This window comes from Chrysochloris asiatica, unplaced genomic scaffold (assembly GCF_000296735.1).
Source record: "Chrysochloris asiatica unplaced genomic scaffold, ChrAsi1.0 scaffold00099, whole genome shotgun sequence".
NCBI lineage: Eukaryota > Metazoa > Chordata > Mammalia > Afrosoricida > Chrysochloridae > Chrysochloris > Chrysochloris asiatica.
Window position 1 is genome coordinate 11354837 of NW_006408617.1, and position 7714 is coordinate 11362550.

Consider the following 7714-nt stretch of genomic DNA (forward strand, 5'->3'; position numbering starts at 1 on the left):
GAGGGTCAGAGAATAAGAGGAAGACCCCCAACAAGATGGATCGGCCAGGTGGCATCATTGATGGCGTCAAGTGTGGCAGCGGTGGTGGGGTTGGCCCAGGATCGGACATTGTTTCATTCTGCTGTGCATGGCGTCGCTATGAGTTGGTTCCAACTCGATGGCACCTGACAACAACAACATAGTGTTTCCGAGGAACAGCAGTCTGGCGCATTAACCCACAGCGCCACACCAGGACTCCAATTGTATAATACATAATAAAAATGAACTACTAGAAAAGTGAAATTAGAAAACGTAAACAAAGAAAAACATACATATGAATATTTTCTTAATATTTTCAACAGATACAAAATTACAAAATTTTATAAGTTCTTATAAAGTACCCAAGCTCCTTCTTTCAGTTTCAGCATTTAGAACTAACCAGTTCACAGACCACACCTCTTTTTAACAGCTTTACTGAATATAATTCACATACAATTCACCCATCTAAAGTGTACCATTCAATGGCATTTAGTATATTCACAGAGTTGTGGAATCATCACAATAAATTTCAGAAAACTCCATGCCTTTGAGCAGTCACTCCCTACCTCATCCCTCTCCCTCCACACCTTAAATCCTCCTGTTGTTAAATGCCACTAGGCAGTTCTGACCATAGCAGCCCTGTATAAAGTTTCCAAGGAGCAGTTAGTAAATTTGAACCACCAATCTTCTGGTTCCAGTGTTTATCCCACAGTGCCACCCTAGGACTCCTAAATCCCCCTGCTTTCTTACCCTGACCCCCCACCCCAAATAAACAAAACAAAGACTCATAGCAACCCTAAATAGGGTTTCCAAGACTGTAAATCTTTACAGATGCAGACATCTCATCTTTCTTCCAAGGAAACATTGATGGTTTTGAACCACCAGCCTTGTGGTTAGCAGTCCAATGCTATAGCACAACCAGGCATCCTCCATGCCTTTTATTGTTGTATCCTCAGTAGGTTCTGGCTCATAGCTACCCTGTACAGGGTTTCCTGAGGAGCAGCTGGTGGGTTAGAATTGCCCACCTTGGAGTTAGCAGTCCAGTGTTGGTCCTAGAGAATTACACCAGAGCTCCAGGATGGAAGCAGATGTTGGAGTCATGTGGCAGTGAGCCAAGGAATGGAGTCACCTGTAGATCTTCTGCAGTGTTCCTTAAACCTTTGCAGGACTCTAAGGCTCCTATATAGCAGGAGCAGCTGATGAATTGGAACTGCCAACCTGGCAGTAAGCTGCCCAGGGACCCAGGCTACCAAGGCTCCATGACTTAGGCAATGAGTATCACAGGTTATGCTTTAAGTAGCACTGATTTAGGCTGCTTGGGGCCAGGCCAAGGATGACTTTGTGGTATAGTGGTTGAACACTGGGCTGCTAACTGAAAGGTCTACAGTTTGAACCTGTAGGAGAATGACATGGCAGTCTGCTACTATAAAGATTTGCTGCATTGGGAACCCTACAAGGCATTTCAACTCCGCCTGTGGGGTCATTATGAGTTTGAATTCCACTCAATGGCAATGAGTTGAAAGCTTAGCCAATTGGTAGGAAATCTGAAGCTTAAAAATGGTCAGAATACACAGAATAAAAAGGGGTTTCAGAATAAACGTAGAAAAAAGCATAGGGATGGATAGAGCGTGCATTTGTGTTAGCACCCTCCAGTCAAATGCCACCAAGAACACACTTACAGTTAAAATTCAGTTTATTGACTGGAGGCAATGAAATAGAACCCCACAGGGGCTCAGTAAGAAGGTGTCCGGAAAAACTTATTATAATTTTAGTTTTGTTAAGTGACTTTGGTTTTGGTTTAAAGGTTTTGGTTAATGTGCCAGACTGCAAAGCTGTTTGAACTTCAAGGTTCAACAACAATAACATTAGTCAAGACAGGGGAATAGTTGATCGTGTTTCATGGTTTGGCCAATGTTTTTGTTTTTGTCTCAGATCAGACATGATTATAGAATAGTCTCATTGTTGTTTTGATCCTTCTGTCAGAAAGTAGCCTTGTCTGATGATTTTGCAAAGTGAAATCTTTGCTCTTTTAAAACTTTGGAGTTAAAAAACTTTGGATAAAAAAAAAGAGGGACTGTGTGCTGAAGAATTTGGGCGGGGTGGGGGGGCAAGCGTAGGTGGCGGGTTTATACGGTATACCCTTTGGTCTATTGATGATGCATGGAGGGGATTGGAACCATGGCATTGAAACGATATACGGTGGAATGAATGTAAAACTAAAGTTCTCTCATGTAAAATATCATATAATTCACAATAAAACATGAAAAAAAAAACTTTAAAAATGTTTTTTGAAGATTTGCCCAATACATCTTCTGCAAAACATCTCTTTAAAAATCATCATTTAATTTTTTTAATGTTTTATTGTGAATTATGTGATAGTTTACATGAAAGAACATTAGCTTTACATTCATCCTATCATATATCCTTTCATTTCCATGGTTACAATCCCCTCCATGCATCATCAACCAACCAAAGGGTTGCCCCACCTCCTGTCATCAGCACACAGTCCTTCTCCCTCTCTGGGTCTAGAGTCCTCAGCTGCTCCATCTCTCCACATCATCGTCTCTGCCTCCATCTCTGGTGTCACTGTTTCTCTAGGTAGGGCCCTGCTCTCTACTCTTCTCCCTTGATGGTTCCAGGAACCTCCGTTCCTGGACTGCAAAGTCAGTCCCCCCTCCTTTTGCTACAAAACATCCACTTTTATATTTCCAACCCTCACAGCCAGTCCTGATAACAATTATTCACCGTTGTACCACAAGGGACCTATCCCCATCTCCTTTGATCAGCCCTGCCCAGACAAATTGGATACTATTCAGTGCAAATTCTACCTTCCTCAGAGCTCTATATGGATCTAGGCTCCCTCTTGAAAGCTTGTAAGCCAGTCATTTCTTGCCTTTGTAGCCACCCATTTTGGACAGTCAATGTCCAAGTTGCCCATCCCTGTCTACTCTGTATGGAGGGAATGATCTTTGCTGTAAAGATTTGTTCCCTCTTTTGAGCTACTATCATTTGATTTCTCAACTGCTGCATCCATAGGCATTGATTGTAGATCCAAGTAAAGTAAAATCCTTGACAACTTCAATCTTTTCTCCATTTATCATGATATTACTTATTGGACCAGTTGTGAGGATTTCTGTTTTCTTTATGTTGAGGTATAATCCATACTGAAGGCTGTAATCGTTTATCTTCATCAGTAAGTGCTTCAAGTCCTCTTTGCTTTCAGCAAGGAAGATCGTGTCATCTGCATATCATATGTTGTTAATGAGTCTTCCCTCCAATCCTGATGCTGCATTCTTCTTCATACAGTCCAGCTATAAGTCGGAACCAACTCGATGTCACCTAACAATGATGACTAGTTTAATAACTTAATGATTTTACAAGGCGACAAAATAGATATATATATAAATATTACATGAAAACATACCAAGTGAATATAATTTGTGTGGCAGACATTGTTTATTGACAATCCAATAAACATGGCAAGCGTGCAAACTGTCTGGGTTCTAATCTGTCTCCACCACCTATAGCTATGTGACATTGGCAAATTGCTTAACATCTCAAGCCTCAGATCCTTAATATAGAATACCACTTCCTTATATAAAAAACAGGGATCATATTCGTAATAGTATCTTAACTTATAAAGTAATTTTGAGAGTTAACCAATGCAAGACATGCAGTTGTTATTTTTTAAAAATACCATCAGGTCAATTCCAACTCATAACAACCCTGTATAGGGTTTCCAAGGCTGTAATTCTTCACAGGAGCAGAAAGCCTCATCTTTCTCCAGCATAGTGGCTGATGGACTTGAACCATGGACCTTGTGGTTTACATGCAGTCTAGTTCTTATATAATATGGAGCCACTGCTATTATTTCTGGTGAGAATGTGACTGTTGTTACGTGCTGTTGAGTCGGTTTCAACTCATAGCAACCTTGCATAGGGTTTCCAAGGAGTGACTGGTGAGTTAGTTATGGTTAATTAGATGTAAAGGAACATAAAGGGGGTATGGGGTTATGGAAGGATAATCCCCTTCTGAATGAGTACTGGCTCTTCATCTTCTCTGTCTTTTTGCCTGGAACTTGTAAGTGCCATCTGTCAGTATAGCAGACACCATCAAATTATTAAAGGATAAGAATGAATGAAAGGACCCCAGCTCAACATCATAGAACCTTTGAAGAAAAACCAGAAGCATACTTTCCTCTGGAATCATGGTTTCTGAGAGAAGAGGAACCCTTTTTTAGCTTGGTCACTGTTAGTTAAACTTTCGTTACTTACAGCCTAGAACACTCATAACTCATATTTATTCACAATTCACATCTGAAAACAAAAGTAAGGTAAAAATTTAAACCCACGCCATAAAATTGTATTTTACCTAATGCTTTAAACCTTGTACACCTCAAGAGGAGTCCTGGTGTGGCACTGTAGGATAAGCACTGGGCCTCAAGGTTGGTTTGAACTGCAAGGTCGGAAACCCTAAACTGGGTTGTTATGTGTCAGAACTGACCTGATGGCACTTAACACAACACCACCTCAAGCGTCTATTACAAGGGATACCAAACAGTTAACAAAGACTGGCTTTTTATTTATTCTTACCAAATATCAGTACCCTTCAACCAAAGACTAAGGATTTATAGCTGAGTAAGTTGAATACATTACTTGTTGCAGCAAGGGAGTAAACTCTTGCTGCAACAAGTAATATACACTACTGTGTAGTGCACCATAGAATGGCTCTGTAAGAGAGCGTAAGAAAGAACCTACTATAGGATCTGGGTTTCGTCTAAGTAATATTGGGAAGGGTCTAAGAAAGCATAGGTTTGCTTTCATGTGGGTTTGTCAAAAAAAGGGGAAATTTCATGATTGGGCATCTTAATAACTTTTATTTATAGGAAGGGTAGAAACTCAAGTGAGGATAAAACTGAAATTGGTAAAGAAATAGTAATTACTCATTTAGCAAGAAAGTTAAGGTTAATGCTCAGTATTTTGTACTGCATGGTGACCCTGTGAGATTTCTTATGTCCAACAAGAGAACAATATGATTGAGCTGTGAGTGTATGATCAGTTTATAATAACACTGGGTCTTCATTATGAGCATCAGATCAGTTCCCAAATATCAGGGGATGCTTCCCCCCTCCCTTTGTCCCAAATTAATGGGAATCTTTTTTCTTCTCAAGTAATCTTATCAACAAAAACGTGTGTTTGGGCTAAAGTTAACTTTGGTAATATAGGAGTAATTATGACTGGATAATACACAATTCACAGGAAGACCTGTATTCTAGAACTCTATGTCAGCAAAAGTATTCCAGTACTTCTGCAGGTTTCAGAAAAAGCACTTGAAATGTTGGCAACAGATTGTGTTTACTGCCAACCAAGGATTTATTTTCAAATTCAAGATTGCCTTAGCTGTTCTTATCAAACTTTCTTAAATTTATGGTTGCTGTTCTTGACAGCTAGAAAAATATGTTGTTTAGACTCCACAATAGGTATGTATTGCTAACTAACAATTTATCTTAAGACTTAGGTCTTAACAAGAAACATTATTACCTCATAGTTTTTATAAACCAGGACTTCAAAAGCAGTTTGGATGGGTCATTCTGGTTCATGGTCTCTCATGAGGTTATAGTCAGTATATTGTCTAGATGGCTAGTTAATGATCTACAGACTTGACTAGGGTTGGAGGATTTGCTTCCAGGAGGCTGACTCATACACTTAAAAAGTTGGTGTTGGATGTTGGCAGGAGGCTTCAGTTCCTTGCTTAGTGTCCTTATGACAATATGACTGGTTTCCCAGAGCAAGTGAACCAAGAGTACAAGGTGGGAACAACAATGTTTTGTATAACTTGGACTCAGAAGTCACACACTGCCACTTTCACAATATCCAATTTGCAGCAGAGTTTAGCCCTATTCAATGTATGAAGGTTGATGAGTTGATGATCACCGGGGACTGTCTTGGAGACTGGCTATCACAGAAGCTAGAAAAATACCTGTTAACCATATTCTAAAAACTGCAAAGAGGATGACGGAAGAGGAAAAGGTGGCTATTAATATGAAGTCTCCTTTGACAAGCCTCTGTAAAAATGATATGGTTAGAAAGTAAAGAGAAAAAAGTGAAATGAAAAATACATATATTATGAATTAAATCAGTTTTACAATGTTTGTGAACCAAAAAAAAAAAGAGGATGAGCAAGAATGTATATAGTAAAGGCTAGTGCTAGAGATTAGAAGAAAGTGAGGGAATGCAAGTGGGCAAGAATAGCAAAACTACAGACAGACAGAAGGACAATTTGTTCTTAAATAATGAAGCAGTCACAATGGAATATACTAATTAATTAGTGTTACTGGTTTGAGCTACAAGATCAGTAGTTCAAACCCATCAGCCGCTCACTTCTTGGAAACCCTAGAGAGGGTCGCTGGAGTTGGAACTGATTCGATGGCACTTAACAACAACAACAATTAGAGTCCCAATAAAAACCCAAGGATAAATGGGAACTTAAGATAAAAATGAAGAAGGGAGGGGGAAAAAGCAAAAAGGAATACTAAATAAGGGTTTTTATATATTAGCATAAGAACAGAAAAGAGTATCATTGTATACCTCAGTAGAATAAATGGGAGGAGGGAAGGGAAAGTTATTACATTGGAAATCTCCATAGAATGTTTAAATTTATACAGTAGTTTAAATTACTGTGAAATATAGTTGATAACAATCATGAAGTTTTTTAAAGGTAAAAAAACACATTATTGGTTATACAGTAAAAATTGGATCAAAATAAAAGTTTTAATTTATCTATGAGTAAAAAGTAAATTATTTTTAGTTGCACAGTCTGCCTACCTTCCCTCTTTTGGTATCACACCCTACCTATTCTTCTTACCACAAGAACTGATACAACCTAATTATATGGCCAAATTAATACTTCATGCCCATGACCTCTTAGATGGGTAATGCTATCTGCTGTCTTAAAAATAAAAGCCACAAAACAATTACAATGTGAAAGAAGGTAAACACAGAGGAACAGAGATCTAGGTGTTGGGAAGGTCAGGTAGATTATTGGATAAAATAGACTGTCTTAAATGGAGGCTAGAACCAATGAAATATAAGGTAACCACAATGGGGTTGGGGTGGGGGGTTTACTTTGGGTGTTGGGGAGGGCAATACAAGAAGTGGGGAGGAGGCAGTAGAACAAGATAGATAGGGGAACACTGAGACAGGTTTGCATGGCCTAGTAGGACAGAGGTAAATAGTGATGCATACTCAACCTTGGAACAACAGGGCTCTGGGATACAGGGATCTAGGTATAGCTTGGACAGGGTAAATAATACTAAAATCCTTGACTGCCTTATGAATATTAGTTTCCCTTGCCTACTATTGTAAAATAGACACTTGAGTGGGATAGAAAGGAATGCTGGGAAACATGATTAGAGAAATTCTGTAAGCCCGCCTTCAGCCTATAACTGATTGGAATATCTAAAAGGGGTTCTACAACTTGCCCAGTGAAATAGGCCTCGTGCAAAGCCTTTACAGAGTATAGGACCCTAGGTGGAATCCTGAGTCCCATCTAGAACCTTATGAGGTGAGACATTCCCACTAGAAAGGACAAACAAACTGGAACAGCTACAGTGACAGAAGATACATCTTCATGATGAACCTGACATATACTCAGAGTGGTAGTTGCTCTAAATACCAGAGAGGGAAAGAGTCTTCTC